The following is a 19829-nucleotide window of genomic DNA, read 5'->3' as shown; positions in this document are numbered from 1 at the left end:
TTTTGTTTCTTCTTCTTCTTCTTTCCCCCTGAGGACAGAAGAGGAGTTGGCAGGGCTTGGGTACCCTTGCTAAATTCTGTCTCTGGTTGTCTGACTCTTCCTACATTTGAAGTTGAGTCTAAAAATCATATCTATTTCAACAAGTTAGGAAATAGACCCAATAAATAGCCAGACCCATGACTTAAATTTTACTTTTTGTCGTCTTAAATCCCCTACCTGCTTAAAGTCTCTTTTAAAAAGTAACCATTCTTTCCTCAAACCAGACAGGTTGAGAGGCAAAAAATAGTCATACAAAGAAAATCAACTCTATTGAAAGTCAGACATGAAGCACCAGCTGGCAGGAAACAGCTGGGATGTTTCTGGGAGCTGGGTTCTACCATAGAACTTAACCCTTTAAGCTCTTTGTTTCTGAGCTACTAAGATGGCTGCCTACCTACTAACATCCTACTAAACCTACTAGAGGTTATATTTTGCAATTGAATAGAATTTCATGAATTATAAATCAATTTTGCATTTAAAAATTCCTTGGCTGGGGGCATAGCTTAGTTGGTAGAATGCTTACCTAGCATGCATGGATCCCTGGTTTCCATCCCCAGCACCACACTGAAAAACTGTTAGCAACGGCACACCCTATAATACTAACACTTGAGGTAGGAGGATCAGGAGTTCAAAGTCATCATTGGCTGTAATACCAAGTGCAAGGCCAGTCTAGGCTCTGTGAGACCTTGCCTCAAAAAACAAAACAAAAGCAAAAAACAAAAACAAATTCTTTTAGGCAGATTTATTTTAGAATAGATTTAGATTTGTAGAAATATTGTAAAGAAGTTTCCAAAGGGACTGGATAGATGGCTCAGCAGTTAAGAGCACTGCTGATGTTCTTTCAGAAGACTTGGGTTCAATTCCCTATAGGTATGTGGCACTCACAACCATCTTTAACTCCAGTTTCAGGGGATCAAATGCCCTCTTCTGGCCTCTGTGGATACTACACACATGCATGGTGTACAGACGTGTGTAGGCAAAAGTCATACACATAAAAATAAATATAAATCAATAAAATTAAAGCAAAAAGTTCTCATATGCTTCATACCTAGTTTCTACTATATATCTTACATTAATGTAATATTCATTACAGTCATTCAAGTCCATGCTGTATTTACATTTCTTTGGCCTTATTCTAAGGACCTTATTCTCTTCCAGAATCCCACCCCAGGAACCATGTATTGGGTTGTCATCTCTCCTTAGACTCTTCATGGCTGTGACAGTGTTTCTCTTTTTCATTTGGATATCATAGCCACAAAATAGACTATACCTTTTAAAATATTTCCTTTTTACAGCTAAAACTCAGGATCCAGCCAGGCATTGGTGGTACACACCTTTAATCCCAGCACGTGGGAGGCAGAGGCAGGTGGATCTCTGAGATTGAGGCCAGCCTAATCTGTGGAGTGAGTTCTAGAACAGCCACAGCTACACAGAGAAACTCTGTCTCAAAAAAACCAACCAACCAACAACAATGACAAAAATCCCTCAGGTTCCAGAAGGGTTAAAGATGTGTTCACTAATTTTTTTTAACCTATTGTGAATAGTGCTGCTAAGAACATGTGTGTACATGTGTTTCAGGACCTGTGTTCAGTTCTTTGGATGTATACTTAGGAATGGAATTGCTGGGTCATATGGCATGTCTATGTTTAACTTTGTAAGGAACTGCCAAATGGTTTTCCTTGACTTTAGAGCCGTCATTTTACATTCTCGTAAGTGCAGAAGGGTTCAGTTGCTCTGCATTCTCACCCATGATAGACAAGTACTCTCTACCCCTGAGTTATGTCCCCAGCCCTGTTTTAAAAAATATATATAAAAAATTATAACTTCCCAAGCTTTCGAGACTGAATTGGGCTTTGATAATAAAGTTCTTTCCAGCTCTGGTTCTCCTGGCAACATCTTTCCTGAAATAACTGGCCTGGTCTTTGGGCCTAGTGTTTTAAGGTTTTAGTTTTTGTGCTTAAGAATTAATTAAGAATGAATTTTTAAATTTATGGGTGCAGCTCAGTTGATGGAGCACTTGTCTATTAAGCTGGATTAAATCTCTAGCACTTAAAAATAACAACATTAAAAGAGACAGTTTGCAGCAAATACAGTGGTCATAGCTTAGACCACATGTCAGGTGGGGTTGAAATCTGACTTGCAAAAACCAGAAAAAGACAAAGTTGCTGGGCTGATGGCACACACTTTTGATCCTGGCACTTGGGAGGCAGAGGCAGGTGTATCTCTGAGTTCAAAGCCAGCCTTGTCTACAGAGACAATTCCAGAACAGCCAGAGCTACATAGTGAGACCCTATCTCAAATAAATAAATAAACAAATAAATAAGTAAATAAATAGTGTCTTGGGATGGGCTGTTATTCTGCTATCAGATTCCTAGACCATGTCATAGGCCTAATCTTGCTAACTATACAACAGTCTCAGTTTGTTTATAGATTTCCACTTTATCTGCCCACTTATAAAATCAGTCTCTTCTCTCATCGGCAGTACTGATAGGGATCAAACTCAGTGTCTTGCACATGGTAGGCAAGGACTCTCCCACTGAACTACAGTCTTGTCCCCAGTAACCTAGAGAGGGAATTAACTCTTTTTCCTGACGAGTGATTGATTCTTTTTAATTTCAGTTGTTAGTACTATTTGTGTGTGTGTGTGTGTGTGTGTGTGTGTGTGTGTGTGTGTGTGTGTGAGGGGGGGTGTTGCCAGGGGTCAAACCCAGGACCTAACACATGTAGTTAGTGCATTCTTACCACTCTACTACGAGGTTACATCCTTACTCTCCAGTACTAGTGATACTAAAACTCCAGCCAGTCCAGCCAGATATGGTGTTGCAGGCCTCCACCAGGCAGGAAAGAGTTCAAGGCCAGCCCGATTTACATAGTAAGTTCTAGGCTAGTCAGGGCTTCATAGTGAGACCTTGTCTCCAAAAAGAGAGACGAAGAAGGAGAAAGGAAGGGAGGAAGGAGGGAGGGCACACTGGAACCACTGGTTCCTTGCTTTTCTCTAGAAATATATTTTCCTTAACAGTGTTCTTTTCAATTTACATGTTGAGCGATAGATTTTTCTAACTTTTAGAAAGATTGTTAAGTACTGAATGTTTGCTATGTAGTTCCTTACAATACTGCAAATCAGAATATATTTCAGTATTTAATGCTGGTATTTTTTATTTTATTTTATTTTATTTTATTTTTTGTTCAGTAAATTTGAATCGGTTTCAAAGTAAGCAGATGGTAGTCACAGTAATGTCCCTCCGCCCATCAGTGCATATTGGTGTTGGGTTATGAATGTATCCTAACCATTTGATCAAAGTCAGGCTTTGAGTAAGTCAGGTGTGGTGAATGACAGGTATGTCTGGATTTGGTCTTGGGAGATTTGGGGATGTGGAAAGCATAAGAACCACTACCCACCCCCCTTCCGTAATGTACTGTGGTCTGTAATAGGTTGAGTTGTAACATTCATTAAACCACTCCTCACATTCCCTGTTTTCAAAGCTTATCAGGATGAGTTTGATTTAGTTATTTGGAACCAAAAAGGCAGTTTGTGGAGCTAGGTCTGGAGCTACGTAGCTGTAATATATCAGAGATCAGACTTGGGTCCCAGTGGGATTATTCCTTGGGCTTTATTTGCCTGGAAGTATACACAGGAGCCAAGTGGTATGTATGGAAAGCTTTGCTGGAATGCAAATTGAACACATTTTGTTGGGACCTGTAGGGGATTTTCACTGCTTCATAATTTTTCAAAGGTTTGTTATACAGCAGACAGCTACTGCCTCTTCTTTAAATCTGTAAATCCCCCTCTTTTTCCTGTTCTAAAGGTCAGATTTTTTTTGACAACTGTGTGCAGGAACAAGATTTGCTAAATCCCTTCATTTTTATTCATACAAATATCAGAATTCAGTGAACATCAGTTATCCAGCATTTAGAGGTAAGGAAAACTCAGGGAGAATCTTGTGAATCTCAACCTAGTGTCAGACCTATGTCTCTGGGGATAAATTTGCTTCTTCAACTTTACCCCATAACTGATCTGATAAGAAACAGCCCTCTCACTGTGGCTTCCTTGTATTTGAAACCTATCTTTAATTAACCCCGTGTCTGTAGAGCTAGAAGATAGGTAATATAATTAGCAAGAGGATATTGTTCTAGGCTTTTCTCATGTAGTCTTTTTTACTACGACAGTGTTTAGATGAGTATTGGAGAAGATAGATAATCCTTTCCAGTGGAGCCATTTTTTATCCTTACTTAACTTTTAGTGATACCTTAGGCACTGCCTATTTTTAGTTTGAAGATGATTCTTTCTTATTATATTTATTTGTGTGTATGTGCTTGAGCACATGTGCTCACACAGCAGTGATATGTGGAGCTCAAAGGATGACTTGTTCTCTCTTTCCACTGTTTGGGTCCCAAGGATTGAACTCAGGTTGTCAGGATTGGAGGCAAGCACTTACCCATTGAGGCATCTCACCAGCCCAGATGAATCTTTCTTATTTAATAGTTCATCAAATAGTCATATTACCATACAATACAGTTGTGTATCAAACCTGTTTGGTTTGATATTATGCTGTCTATCACTGTGTAGCAAATTACCCAAGAATATGGCAGCTTTGGTTTTTTTAGTATTTTAAAAACTTTCTTAGCGTCAAGAATTTGGGGGCTACTTAGCTAGTAGGTAGGTTCTTTCAAGATACCAGCCAGGGAGACAGCCATTTGAAAGTAGAACTGAATGGAAAGGTTTGTTTCTATGTTCACCCTAGCCATTTCCAGAGGCCTCAGTTCTTCATAGTGTAGACTTCTCAGTAGGCCTGCAAACCACATGGATGCTGGCTCACTGCTAGGAGAGACAGTGAAGACAGAAACTTAGTGTGTGTGTATTTGTTACTGGAAATCAAACTCAGGGCCTCATGCTTATATGCCAAGCACATGCTTTGTCACTGAGCTATATCCTCAGTCCAGAAGCCATACCTATTTTTTATTGTTTGAGAATTTCATACATACATATAATGTTTTGATTAAATGTACCCCCTCCCCAATTTTCTCCTTTATCTCCCACTACTTTCCCCTTCCAACTTTATGTTCTCTTTTTGACACAGGGTCTTACTATGTATTCCTGGATGGCTTAGAACTTACAGAGATACTACTGCCTCTACCTCCCATGTGCTGGGATTAAAGGCATGTGTCACCATACCTGGCCTATGTGCACTTTTAAAAAATATTTACCAGTTTTTATTTTATGTGTCTGTGTATGTGCCTGAGTGTATGTATGTGCATAGTAAGATAAATTTAAAATTACACATTTACTGGAATTTAAAGATTGATATATTTTTGTGGGTTATTTTTTTATTTAGTGTGTGTATGTGTATCAGTGCATGTATACAATGGGAGGTGTGTGTGGAGACAACTTGGAGTCAGTTCTTTCTTTCCCTAAGGTGGATCCAGGGTCATCTAGATTGGCAGCATGCACCTTTACCCACTGAACCATTTTACAGGCCTTGGGGTTTATATTATATGAAAATTATATTCCCCTTACACTTCCCTCTCTCTGCTTCTTCCATGCTGTCATGTCTCTGAAATTAGCCATGGTATATATTGCAGATATGTGTGTAAATATTGCTTCAGTGTGTTAGTTGCTTTATCTCTCTTGTAATCTCAGCCTCAAACACAAATAAAAACCCTCTTGTTCTTTAAAATAAGCCTAGTAGCTAATGATCTATCCATTTTCCACCCCTTTTGGTAGGACTTTCATGGCAGTCCTACAAAGAAACCGTCTCCTCATAAGAGCCCTACATTTGGATTTAGATAATCCTTAGTACCTCTTCAACCCATTTGTCACTGAGCCTTTAAATTTTGGTACAACTGAACTAAACTGAACAGTTATGGTGATACTGTGATTCTTTTAGACTAAGAAGTAAAATGACATGGTTTTGAGACAGTCTCATGTATTCCAAGCTACCTTTGAACTCCATATGTAGCTAGACTGACCTTGAACTTTTGTTCTGTATGTGGTCTATGTACCCATTTTTGGGTGTGCGTGTGTTTACATATATGTGTTTGTATGTAATAGAAGCCAGAGATTAGCATCAGGTGACTTCCTTGATTGCTGTACATTGTGTGTGTGTGTGTGTGTGTGTGTGTGTGTGTGTGTGTGTGTGTGTAATATATACCCCATGTATGTGTGGATGTTAACACCCATGCACACATACAGATCCCAGAAAAGGATGTTGGATGTCCTGCTTTATCACTTTCCACCTTAAGGTAAGATTTCTCACTGAATCTGGAGCTAGGCTGGCAGCTAGCAAGCCCATGCAATCTTCCTATCTCCACCCCGAGAATGCTAGGGTTACAGGTGCACACATAGCCTTACTTGGCTCAGATACTCATGCTTGTTCAGCAGACAGTTTCCCCATTGAGCCATCCCCCCAGCCCCATATTGAAAAAATGGAGGAGGGGTGTTGTCTCATAACCAAGGCTTGCTTTAAACCTTATGTAGCCAAAAAAAAAGACATCCTCTTTCCTCCACCTCCAAAGTGGTGAGATTATAGATGTTTTCCTCACCTTGTTTTGTTTATGCTGTGCTGAGTATTAAACCCAGGGCTTTGTGCAAGCTAGGCAAGCACTCTACCAATTGAGGTATATGTCCAGCCCATTCTTTTTGGATATTATCAAGGAGTCTCATAATAGAGATTAAAGTCTTTTTTTTTTTTCTTTTTTTCTTCCTTCTTTTTTCTTCTTCTTGAGACTGGATCTTACTACATAGCCCAGGTTGGCCTCTAACACAGAATAGTGCTGAATGCTGCAAGTGTCTTTTTTTAAAAGCCATTTTTGAGACCGCCTGGGAATACCGGGTGCTGTAGGCTTAAGGGGAAAAAAAAAAAGCCATTTTTGACTATTTCTGTTCTAGAGGTGTGTGTTGCCCCAGGAATTGAACCCAGGGCCTCACTTATGGTAAGCACTGTACGAGTTGAGCTTTACTCTCAGCCTGCTGTGAGGGTGTTGTTGGTTCTTACAGAGAGGTGCTCATGCATCATCTAGTTTATTGAAGTTTAGAAATAACAGGTCCTGGATGAGTCTTTGGCTCACGGTGTTTATGGGAGCAGTCAGTGTGGAGAATAGGCAATCCAAGATGTAAGGAGGGTAGATGAGGACAAGGCTGACACAGACCTATAAATACCGTAAGGTCTGATTGAGTGCTTTGAAATAGTAATTAGGTCACTTTTATTGTCTTCTCCAAGATTTTGATTGGTTAGCTATGAAGACAAGGCATTAGAACTTTTGGAGAGAATGCTACTGTCTGGACTCACAGAGAACTGCTAGTGTGTAGCTCAGTTGGTAGAGTGCTTGGCTGGCATCGCAAGGCCATGGGTTCAATCTCTAGCACCTCAGAGAACAGGGACCTGCTTTTAATCCCAGCACTCAGAAGGTGGAGGTAGTGGAGGCAGGAAGATTAGGAGTTCAAAGTCATTTTCTGCTGTATAACAAGTTCAAAGTCAGCTGGGATACATTAGACCCCTATTTAAAAAGTGCAGATTCTGGTCAGTTCTGTCTCTTTTTTGTTTGTTTTATTTTTGTTTATTGAGACAGGGTCTTATTGTGTAGCTCAGACTAGCCTGTGACTTAGCTGGCCACAGCTTCCCAAGTGCCAGGATTACAGGCTTGCACTATTATACACAGCTCAATTCTGCCTGTTAGAGACTAAAACAGTTCTATTGTAGTGAGGTGACTTGGTGTAAAGTTTGAGTATTGAGACTTAGCTAGAGATAATATCCAGCTTCCTAAGCAAAAAGGTGGAATTCTAAGCAGTGAAAGGACCTTACTGATAGACTGACCACATGAACGGGGGAGCTGGTGACCAAGCAATTATTATTCTCCCCGTACGTCACCATCAGGCTGTCTGCCAAGAGTTAGGCTAAACTAGAACTTTTTCTTTAAAATTAAAAAAAAAATTTGTGTATGTGTGTCTTTGTGTGTAGATATGTGCATATGAGTGCAGGAGCCCTCAGAAGCCACAGGGGTCATCAGAATTCGATGGAGTTAGAGTTGCAGGTCCTTGTGAGCCACTGGACGTGGGCACTTGACACTGAACTTGGGTCCTCTGCAAAAGCAGAATGTACTCTAAACTGCTGATCCACATCTCCAGCCCCTCCTAGGGTGGTTTTGTTTTGTTTGTTTGTTTGTTTGTTTTTTAATGAGGTCCTAGTTTCTGGTATTTTCTTCTTTAGGGGGAGAGGGTAGGGATCTTCTTGTTTTTTTCTCTAAAATAAGAAAGTTGACAAATGATCTCTAAAATCCCTAAAGCTGAAAGATTCTTAGGACCTGTTTTCCTCTCTCCATATAACTTTTGAAATATTTTCAGGAGGATTCTATTCCATATGAATGTCATTACAGTGTACTTGTAATGAGATTCTTGGTGTCAGAATATTACAGACTATAGTTTAAAGGAGAGATTATGTACAGTCTGTGCTTCTGTGCATTTGGAGGCAGCCTAAAGCCCAGAGTTTCCTTTTGTGTTTCTATTGTGCATGTTGAGCATCCTGAATCAGAAAATCCAAAATAAAAAATGCTATGAAATCCAAAAATGTTTGAGCAATGGTATGCCAAGTAAAAATAACACAAAATATTATATTGTATAGAATTATCTGCAGCATATATATTATATGTAACATATATATTAGAACACAACTGAATTTTGTGTTTAGACTTGTGTCCCATTTCCACGATAACTTATTATGTTAATACAAATATTCTAAAATCTGAAAAAAATTGCAACACTTATAGTCTCAAGTATTTTTTTTTTCCCGAGACAGGGTTTCTCTGTGTTGTTTTGGTGCCTGTCCTAGATCTCACTCTGTAGACCAGGCTGGCCTTGGTCTACAGAGTGCTGGGATTAAAGGCGTGCACCACCACCACTACCACCACCACCACCCGGCCCTTAATTAGGTATTTTAAACTTTGCTGTTTGTTTGGTTGGTTCTAGGGATCAAACCCAGGTCTTGTACATGGTACATTCATGCTGTACCACTGATCCACACCCCTGGCCCATCCAGCCTTATCTATTTGTTTTTAGAACACTGGTTATAAATTCGGCTTTTCTCCTTTTTTGTAAGGCGATGGGATAAGACATTCAGTTTGAAATCCTAGTAGAAATCCTAGCCTAGAGATGGTTTTATTTTTTTTCAGATGACAAAGAATTATAGAGCCCAGGTAAGTTATAAGCATAAAAGTTAGGTTAAGAAAGAATTGGGGTGTGTGTTTGTGTGTGTGTGTGTATGTTTATGTTGGTCTGTGTATATGAGTGCAAATGTCCATGGAGGAAGGAGGGTGTTGAATCCCTTGGAGCTAGTTACAGGCACTTGTGAGTCACCTGATAAGGAAGCTGGTAACTGAACTCAGGTCCTCTGCAAGCAGAATGTTTTTGTTGTTGTTTTTGAGACAGGGTTTCTCTGTGTAGCCCTGGCTGTCCTGGAACTCGCTCTGTAGACCAGGCTGGCATCGAACTCAGAGATCCACCTGCTTCTGCCTCCCGAGTGCTGGGGTTAAAGGTGTGAGCCATAAACACTGCAGTACATTTTCTTAACTGCTGAGTCATCTCTTCAGCTCTTTTCACTTTATTTTTTGAAATAGTTTCTACTGAACTTATAGTTCATTGGGCTAGACTGTGAACCCCAGGAGTTCTGCCTGTTTCTAATCAGCACTAGACTTAGAGACATGTGCCACTACACCTGTATTCTGCATTGGTATTGGGGATCCAAACTCCAGCCCTCATCTTGCATGGAGAGCATGTTGCTAACTGAGCTATCTTGACAGACCTTTGTAAGGTGTTCTGCTATAAAGCTCTGCCTTGGTTCTGCTTCCAGACCAAGATGGACAACCATGATTTGAGCAGGTTTGTTTTATTTGCAGCCTTAATTTAAAAACCTAATATGTTCGTTTTGTGTTTCTCTGACAAAAATACTTCAAAGAAGTCAGTAAAGGAGGAAATATTCATCTTGACTCATAGCTTCAAAGGTTTCAGGCCATGATCACTCGGCTCTTGTGTTTCTGAGCCTGCTGAGGCAAAGCATCATGGTGGAGAGGGTGTGGTGGAGTGGGACTGTTTGTCTTGTGGCAGCTAGTGCCTAGAAAGTGAGGAGGAGCCTGGGAACAAGATGCCCCACCTTTCAGGGCACTCCCCAGTGACTTACTTCATCTAACTAGGTTCCAGCTAACAGGCCATTCAGCTGTGAACTCATTAGTGGACTACTCCATCGATAAGGTTAGCACCCTATGGTCCAGTCACTTCTCATTTGACACTGCCAGCTGGGGACCAAGTCTTCATCACACATGAGTGTTTGGGGATAGTCCAGAGCCAAACTGTAACACCTACTAAACTAGACCTGGCTGTCAAAAGTTAGTTCTGTACTGACAGGTTCACATAGCAAACATCATTTGAAGCAAGGTTTATTGGAAGCACCAGAAAAAAGCAGGTTGTCTTACAGATAGATTTGAATAGTCTTTCTGTGATTCCAGTCTCTTTTTAATCTTCTTCTCTTCCTCCTAAATATTCAGATATTATCCTATTTAGACGAAAAGGCTGTCAAAGGGAAAGAAATGACCCTTTACAATTCCTTTATGTGGAGAATTGGAAGTTATTTGGGAACTTTATAAGCTTTTGGAACCGTACTCTGTTTTCCTAAAGAACCCTCTCATTTTTTTAAGCTGGGTGGTGGTAGTGCATGCCTTTGATCCTAGCACTCCAAGGCAGAGGCAGACGTATTTCTGAGTTCGAGGACAGCCTGGTTTACAAATTGAGTTCCAGGACAGCCAGGGTTAAACAGAGAAACCCTGGCTTGAAAAACAAAAACAAGGGCCTGGTGGCGGCGGCGGCGGCGGCGGCGGCGGCGGCGGCGGCGGCGGCGGCGGCGGCGGCGGCGGCGGCGGCGGCGGCGGCGGCACACACCTTTAATCCCAGCACTCGGGAGGCAGAGCCAGGTGGATCTCTGTGAGTTCAAGGCCAGCCTGGGCTACAGAGTGAGTTTCAGGAAAGGTGCAAAGCTACACAGAGAAACCTTGTCTCGGGAAAAAAAAAAACCAAACAAACAACAGGCACCCCCTAATTTTTTGTTTTGTTTGTTTTTTGAAACAGGGTCTTGCTTTATAATCCCAGCTTTCCTGTAATTTACTTTGTGGCCTAGGTTGGCCTTGAACTCAATCCTAGTGCCTCAGCCTCTCGAGTTCTAGAATTACAGGCATGTGCTAATAGATAGCTGTAAGAACACCAAAGTTTTGTAAACAAATTACTCAAAAGTAACACAGAAATCCATATAATATAAAAGACATAATTTCAGTATGCTTTTTTTCTAAGGTATCTAAATTATTGAGACAAATCCCATCTTAAAATTGAGTTGAGTAGAGCTGAAGAGATGACTCAGCACTTAAGAGCATTTGCTACTCTTCTAGAGGATTTGAGTTTGGTTCCTAGCACTCTCGTTGGACAACTCACAACTGCCTGTAATTCCAATTCTAGGGGATCTAACACTCTCTTCTGGCCTCCACAGAACCTATACACATGTGGCAGATAGTCACATAGACACAAATTAAAAAAAAAAATAAGCTAGGCACCTGAAATCAAAAAGTTGAAAACTAGTAATTTTAAAAATATACTCTAGGGCTGGAAAGATGGCTCAGTGTTTGATGCCATCTTTGCAAAGATGACTGCTCTTCCAGAGGACCCCGTTTGATTTCTAGCATCCACATGGTGGTTCAAATCCATCTGGAATTCCAATTCCAGAAGATCAAAATCCTCTTTTGGCCTCTGTGTGCACTGTACACATGTGGTGCACAGACAGACATGCATAAAACAACACATAAACAAAAATAAATAAAAGCTAAAATTTTAAATGTTTCTAGGCTCAGCATGCTGATGTATGCCTGTAATCCTGTGACTTGAAAGATAAGAAATAGGGGATCATGAGTTCAAGCCCCACTTAGACTGCATTGGAAAACTCTGTCTCAAAGTAGAAAGTTAGAGCTATTATCTAAGATTAACCATGAGTTTATCTCTATATATTATTTACAGATCCATCTACACAGGTTGGCATTATGTTGTATAATAGCATCAAATCTCTTTTTAATAGAAGGTCTTTTATACTCTTGGCATAGGTCAGGCCATCTAATAATTTGATAAATACTGACTTATATTTTTAGTAGGCATTTCATTTGGCAAGATTTTATTGGTCTTATGCAATATTATGTGTTAGGCATTTTGCATATATAATCTTCTTTAATCTTTTCAAGAATATTTCAAAGACCAACAAGATGGCTTAGCAGGTAAAAACACTTGTGTGTAAGCCTGACAGCCTGAGTTGTCACAGGGATCTCATGGTAGAAGGATATGATTGACTCCCTAAAGTTGTCTTCTGAACTCCATGCTCCTACTGCAGCAAGCTTTGCCTTCCGACACCCTCCACCAATAACGCATTTTAACAAAGAAAGTATTTCCAGATAATACTATGAACAGTTAATAATAGGAGAAATAGGGTCCAAATGGTGATGAACTTTTAGGTCATCTACTTAGTAAGTGGCAGAATGGCGATTCTAAATATGGACCATTTCACTGATTATAGTTCCTGCACTTGCCTCTGTATCATGTTCTGTTGAGAGCCTGGAATTGCTGACAGAGGACAAACTAGTCTCAGCCTTATTTTTGGAAAATAGGAAACTCTTATGCTGTGGTTCACAAGAGCTCTTGATGTTTCAATCAGGATCATAGGCTGCTGTCTCTCTTCTAAGAGCCTAGAAGAATAAGTGCGAAATGGCAGAGCTAGTAAAAGTATAGGTTCTAGATCAGAGATACGCAGACCTGGTTTAAATGTTGGTCTCACCTAGATGACCTTGGGCAGACTACTTAATCTTTCCAAGCCTCAGGTGCCTCATCTGTAAAATAGGGACAGTGTGGAATACAACTTAGCAATAAGAAGGAACGAACTGTCGATATATGTTTAAGCTTGGATAGAGCTCAGATCCATTAAGATGAGTGACTGATTCTGGCCATATGGCACTCTGAAAAGTCACAATTAGAGAGTCAGGGAACAGTGCAAGGAAGATGCTTCTCTTGAAGCCTGAGTTCGATCCCTTGGTGGGAGGTGAGGACTGATTCCGGCAAGCTGTCCTCTGACCTCCACATACATGCCCCTACACACAAATAAACTGAGTTAAAAAAATTTTAAATCTAAACAGTAAATAAGTAAATAAAAAACAGTGGGTTAACTTCTATTTGACCAGCAACATTGTGATATAGTCAGCACTCGGCCTAGCAAACAATTTCATTGACCACTCACACCTGTCCACCAGAGCTTTCCTAATTTCTGCCTCTGGACCTAACGTGATTCTTCCTCATGATTGGGGTTCTCCATAGACCCTGATCTTCATGTACTAACTCAACTTTAACCTCAGAGCTTGTGTTTTAATAGCTACAGGATAAAGATAGGTAACTAAGATATGACAACCATGGGACTATGAAGGGAATTTTTTTAAAAAAATTTAAAGACAGGGTTTCTCTGTGTAATAGTCCTAGCTAAGTGCAGGGATTAAAGGTGTGCTCCACCACCACCACCACCACCACCACCACCACCTGGCACTATGAAAGAATTTTTGAGGTAAGGAAACTGTTCTATATCCTCATTTTGGTAGTGGTTATATGAATCTGTATATGTATGTGTTAAAACTAACAGAAAATCTGTCCCACGCTCCAAATCAATTTACTATGTGTTAATTTATAAAGCAAAATTAAGCAAGATATGGTAGTGTGTACCTATAGTCCCAGCTACTCAAGAGGTGATAGGAAGATCTTTTGAGCCCAGGAATTTGAAATTAGTCTAGGAAACAGTGAGATCTCGTCTCACTAAGTGTAGAGCTGGATATGGTAGTGTCCATTTGTAATTGCAACTATCAGATGGTGGAGGCAGAAAGATGAGTTCAGAGTTATCCTTGGTTACATAATGAGTTCAAAGCCAGCCTAAGTTACTTGAGACCAGGTCTCAAAAAACAAAAATAACAAAAGGGCTGGGGATGTAGCTCAATTGGTATATTGCCTAGTATGCTTGAAGTTCTGGGTTCAAATCTCAATAAGGCATAAACTAGATATGGTGGTGTTAGCCTGTAATCCTAGCACTTGGGAGCTAGACAGGTGGACCAGAAGTTCAAAGTCATCCTTGACTATATAGAAAGTTTGAGGCTAGCCTGAGGTAGAGACCCTGTTTCTAATTTTTTTGATATAAAAATAATCAACCCGTCAGGCAGTGGTGGCGCACGCCTTTAATCCCAGCACTCGGGAGGCAGAGGCAGGTGGATCTCTATGAGTTTGAGGCCAGTCTGGGCTACAGAGTGAGTTCCAGGACAGGCTCCAAAGCTACACAGAGAAACTCTGTCTCAAAATAACCAAAAAAATAAAAATAATCAACCCATCAATAAAAATGAATATATAATAGACAGTAATAAAAATTTTTAAATGTTTTTACTGTTTTAGATTTTTTTAAATGTATGTGACTGTTTTGACATTATGTGTGTCTGTGTACCACATGGTACACAGATGCCTGTGGAGGTCAGAAGAAAGTGTTAGATTCCCTTGGAATGAACTGGAGTTACAGATGGTTGTAAACCAGCGTGAGTGCTGGGAATTGAACCTGAGCCCTTTGCAAGAGCAGCAAGTGCCCTAAACTGCTGACTCATCTCATCTCTCTAGCTTTTTTTTTAACTTTTTAGATCTATTTTATAGTTAAAAAAATTGCCATAAGGTTATTATAAAAATTAAAAATAAGGGTTGGAGAGATGGCTCAGAGGTCCTGAGTTCAATTCCCAGCAACTACATGGTGGCTCACAACCATCTGTAATGAGATCTAGTGCTCTCTTCTGGCCTGCAGGCAGAACACTGTATACATAATAAATAAATAAATCTTGAAAATAAATGTAAATAGAATAGTATCACAGTGTCTACCTAGTAGGTAATATATTAAGTGTTTTTGACATTATTGTTAAAAGTATATTAAATGTCATGACATCATTGAAAAGAAGAGGGAGTAACGTTTCTATCATCCGCATGACTATCGTCAGTAAACAGAAATGCGAGTAAGCATGAGTCAGATGGAGTGTGTTCTCAATGACTTGGCAAGGGCCTTGAGGGCTGGAAGGTAAAGGAAGGTCAGGCTTAGTATTGCTGGGGTGTCTTGACTGCTGGCTCCTTTGCTGGATGTGTATTATTCTTAGTATTGCTGGGGTGTCTTGACTGCTGGCTCCTTTGCTGGATGTGTACTATTCTTTAACAAAATGGTTTTGGTCTCAGAAGCTCAGCTCCTGTCACTGGCTTTAGAGTAGTCTGCAATCTGGATTGATCAAATTGATTAAAGAAGGGTCTGGAAGTGTTTCTCATACTTGGAAGATGGTAACTGGTGTGTGCAACAGCTCTGGCTCCAAACGCCACTTCTTCCTGCTGGCCACAGCCTTTGAATTAGGCGGTGACAATAGCAGGACAAGTAGTATTCCACGGCTTAGAAAAGAAGTTAAGGCCGTAGTGGCACTATAGTTAGAGCAGCAATGGGAAGAGGCTGGAAGGAAGTTTTTATCATGTGTGTCTGTGTACGGGCATGAGCAGGTGGGTGCAGGTACCCTCGGAGGTCAGAGGTCTAAGTCTCCTGTAGCTAGAGACAGTTGTTAGCCACCCGGTGTGGGTGCTGGGAACTGAACTTGGGTCCTCTGCAAGACCAGTACTTGCACCACTGAGCTATCTCTTCAACCCTATAAGGTGAAATCTTGACCTTTCCATCAAGTAAGGTGATTGTCTTGTATAGGAACTCAAAACTCTGAATCAAAACAAGTTGAATTAATGGTGAAATGCTCCAAGCCTTGCAGTGTCTGCTAGTTGGCTTTTACTAGTCTTTGAATTACTTTTATTTTAACTTACGACATTACAATTTAGGAAACAAGAGGCAAAAAGAGTATTTATAGAGTTTCTGGCACAGAACCTTAGTATAGGAATGACTTGATTTTTCCTAATTTCTTTGTACCAGTGGCTCTAAATTTCAACAAACCTTGGTTATTTGATTTACTTCATAGCTTGCTGTGGTTTTGATTGTTTTGAAGAACATTGCCCTTTGCTATTAGAAGGCAATGCTAATGTGACTGTCCTTACATTTGACTTTGGTTTTAGCTTTTTTAGTTCCCTTATGTTATGTAAGACTAATTAGGTGCCGGGCGGTGGTGGCGCACGCCTTTTATCCCAGCACTCGGGAGGCAGAGCCAGGTGGATCTGTGAGTTCAAGGCCAGCCTGGGCTACAGAGTGAGTTTCAGGAAAGGTGCAAAGCTACACAGAGAAACTCTGTCTCGAACCCCCCCCCCAAAAAAAAGACTAATTAGGATAATGCTATAAAATATGAGGGATCAGTATTGTAAAAAAATCATCGTACTTAGTTGTGCACCTTTTTTCCTTCCTTCCTTCCTTTTTTCCTTCCTCTCTTCCTTCCCTTTCTCCTCTTCCTCTTTCTTCTTCCTCTTCCTACTCCTCTTCTTTTTTTTTTTTAAATATTTTTTTTGAGACAAGGTTTCTCTGTGTAGCCCTAGCTTTCCTGGAACTTGCTCTGTAGACCAGGCTGGCCTTGAACTCACAGATATCCTCCTGCCTCTGCCTCCTGTGTGCCTGAATTAAGGGCATGCGCCACCACCGCCCAGTGTTGTACACCTTTCTAAATACAGTAAAAATATTGAACTAAACATTTCAAAGTGGTGAACTGTTTGGCATGTGGGTTATGTAATCAAATAAGTAAACACGAAGTGCCATACCACATTTTGGGGGATTCCTTGTCTCATAATTATTTGTCTGGGCATTATTTATTTTTAATTTTTTTCCTTATAGGTTTTATGTATGTCGTTTTCCAGTGTTATGTTTTATGGGGTTCTGGTGCATGTGAATATGTGTGCAAATATGTCTGTATGTGTTTCTTGTGCTTTCCTTGTCTCTTTTTGTTTGTTTTGTCATATTCCAGTTTGTTTTATTTTATCTTACTTTGTTATTATTTTTAGATGTCTTTTTGTATTCTAATGAGAAAGAGAAAGAAAGAGTGTGGATTTGGGTGGGTGGGGAGTTAGGAAGGATCTGGGAGGAGTTGGGGGAGGGGAACCATAATCAGAATATAGTGTATAAAACAAAAGAAATTCCATGCCAAATATAAATAATTATGCTAATATATGGCCTTCTAATAGAAGGAGTTGGATTAAAAACTTCAAAATGGTTCTATTGGCTGTTGTTCTATTGGTTGTGGTAGCACACACCAGTGGGATATGCTGAAGAGGCAGAAGCAGGAAGATCACAAGTTTGAGGCTAGCCTGGGCTATATTTTAAAAGGGGCTGTCAAGGTGGCTCAGCAGTTCAAGGCACTTGCTGTAAAGGCTGACAGCCTGAGGTTGATTTCCCAGAACCCTCAAGGTAGGAGAGAAGCAATTACAGAAAGTCATTCTCTCGCCTCTCCATGTGCACTTCCCTATAGAATAAATAGCAACAAAATTTTGTTTGTTTGTTTATTTTTCGAGACAGGGTTTCTCTGTGTAGTTTTTGTGCCTGTCCTGGATCTCGCTCTGTAGACCAGGCTGGCCTTGAACTCACAGAGGTCCGCCTGGCTCTGCCTCCCGAGTGCTGGGATTAAAGGTGTGTGCCACCACTGCCCGGCCAACAAAAATTTTTGAATGGTTCTGTTGGCCAGTAGACAAGGTCTAAGATCATCCCAAATGATGGAATATTTAATGGTTCTGAAAAACTATCCTATCTAATCTGCTAAGGAAATAAGATCATCAGTAATTTTGCAAGGGAGGAAGCTTGGGGGCAGGACATCATTTAGTTTAAACACAATCTCAAGCCAGGTATAGTGGCATGCGTTCTAGAGGCAGAGGCAGGCATATCTCAGTGAGTTTGAGGCCAGCCTGAGCTACCTAGTGAACTACACCCCTCCAACAAACAAATAAACAACAAAAATCTATCTCAACTGGATGATTTTTGCTCCCATCCACCCAACCAGATACTCAGCACTGATTTAGACATTTTTGATTGCCACAGCTCAAGGAGAGATGTGTAGGTGCACCTGTGCTGTGTATGTGAGTGGAGGTCAGAACAATTTACAGGAGCCAGTTCTGACCTTCAATACATTAACATTTTTTTTCAAGAACTTGATAGTTTTAATTTTCATATTTAGATCTTTTATCCAATTTGAGTTAAGTTTTTGATGCCTTTACAGTTGAATTTATAATTTTATAACATTACTTCTAAGTAAATTGCATCTTTAAAATTTTTTTATTTTATTATTTTATATGTGTAGGTGCTTTACTTTCATGTATGTCTGTGCATCATGTATGTGCAGTGTCCTCAAAAGCCAGAGCACAGCATTGGATCCTCTGGAACTGGGGATACAGATGGTTGTGAGCCACCATGTCGGTGCTGGGAGTTGAACCTGGATCCTCCAGAAAAGCAGCTAGTGCTCTTAACTGCCGAGCCATCACTCCAGCCCCAAACTGTATCAGTGCCTTTCTCTTGCATATGAATGTCTAGTTGCCCCTTGATCTTTATTGAAATGACTGCTCTTTCCTCCTTGAATAGTCTTAGTACCTTTGTCAGAATCAATTGACCAAAATGACCCTAGTGTAAAACTGTTTAACTTGTATGTTTGTTGAGACATGTCCTCACTATGTAAACTGGGCTGGCCTACAACTTGCAATCTTCCTGCCTCAGCAGGTATCATAAGAGTGAGCTACATGCCTGGCTGAAAAATCTTATGTTTGTTTGACACGGAGTCTTATATAGCCCAAGCTGACCTCAAACCCACTATTTATGACCTTGAACTTCTGATCCTCCTGCCTTGACTTTCAGGTTCTGAGATTATCAAAGTGCTCTCACACTTGACTTCCTGGCTAGAAAATCTTGATTACTCTCTACTGGTTTAGCTACCTAAAGAATAAGTGTTTCATGTGGATGCTGCTGTGCCTGAGTAAGAAGATGCTGAGTTAAGGTATCCCTGAGCCTCCTCTTAGCATATACAGCATGTAGCAACCCCGATCCTCAGCTGTTAGATCATTAATGATTTCAATAACTATGCCACTAAACTCTGTACTCAGTATTCTGAATCTACCCAGTATTGTTTTGTGATACCATTTTTTTGTTACCAGGCATGGAACCCAGGGCCCATGCATGTTAGAGAAGCACTCTACCACTAAACCATATCCCAGGCTTAGGATATCTCTTGTTTGTTTGTTTGTTTGTTTTTTGAGATAGGGTTTCTGTGTAGCTTTGGTGCCTGTCCTGGAACTCGCTCTGTAGACCAGGCTGGCCTCAAACTCATAGAGATCTACCTGGCTCTGCCTCCTGAGTGCTGGGATTAAAGGTGTGTGCCACCGCTGCCTGGCAGGATATCTTTTAATATACAAACCAAATATTCTTGGTGTTCAACCTTTTTCAAAAATTTCCATAACTATTCCTGAATGTATTCTGCTTGTTGTTATATAATTCTTAAATAAGTTTATGAGGTAGGGTTGGGTTGGTTTTTTTTTTTTCTTTCTTTCTTTCTTTTTTTTTTTTTTTTTTTTTTTTTTTTTTTTTTTTTTTGGTTTTTCAGAGACAGGGTTTCTCTGTGTAGTTTTGCGCCGTTCCTGGATCTTGCTCTGTAGACCAGGCTGGCCTCGAACTCACAAAGATCCACCTGCCTCTGCCTTCTGAGTGCTGGGATTAAAGGTGATTAAAAGTGTGTGCCACCACCAGCCTGGCCTTTTTTCTTTCTTTATGTTACAGATGTAG

At 40.4% G+C, this 19829-nt stretch overlaps 1 protein-coding gene across 10 annotated transcripts in view; it reads left to right on the top strand.

Moving 5' to 3' along the window:
* The window catches only part of Gbf1 (golgi brefeldin A resistant guanine nucleotide exchange factor 1), a 156417-nt gene that overhangs the window by 45502 nt on the left and 91086 nt on the right, over positions 1–19829 (top strand). The gene's annotated exons all lie outside the window — the stretch shown is intronic.

This window comes from Peromyscus eremicus, chromosome 1, assembly GCF_949786415.1.
Source record: "Peromyscus eremicus chromosome 1, PerEre_H2_v1, whole genome shotgun sequence".
Taxonomy (NCBI): Eukaryota; Metazoa; Chordata; class Mammalia; order Rodentia; family Cricetidae; genus Peromyscus; species Peromyscus eremicus.
This window is presented reverse-complemented; position numbering and strand designations above follow the sequence as displayed.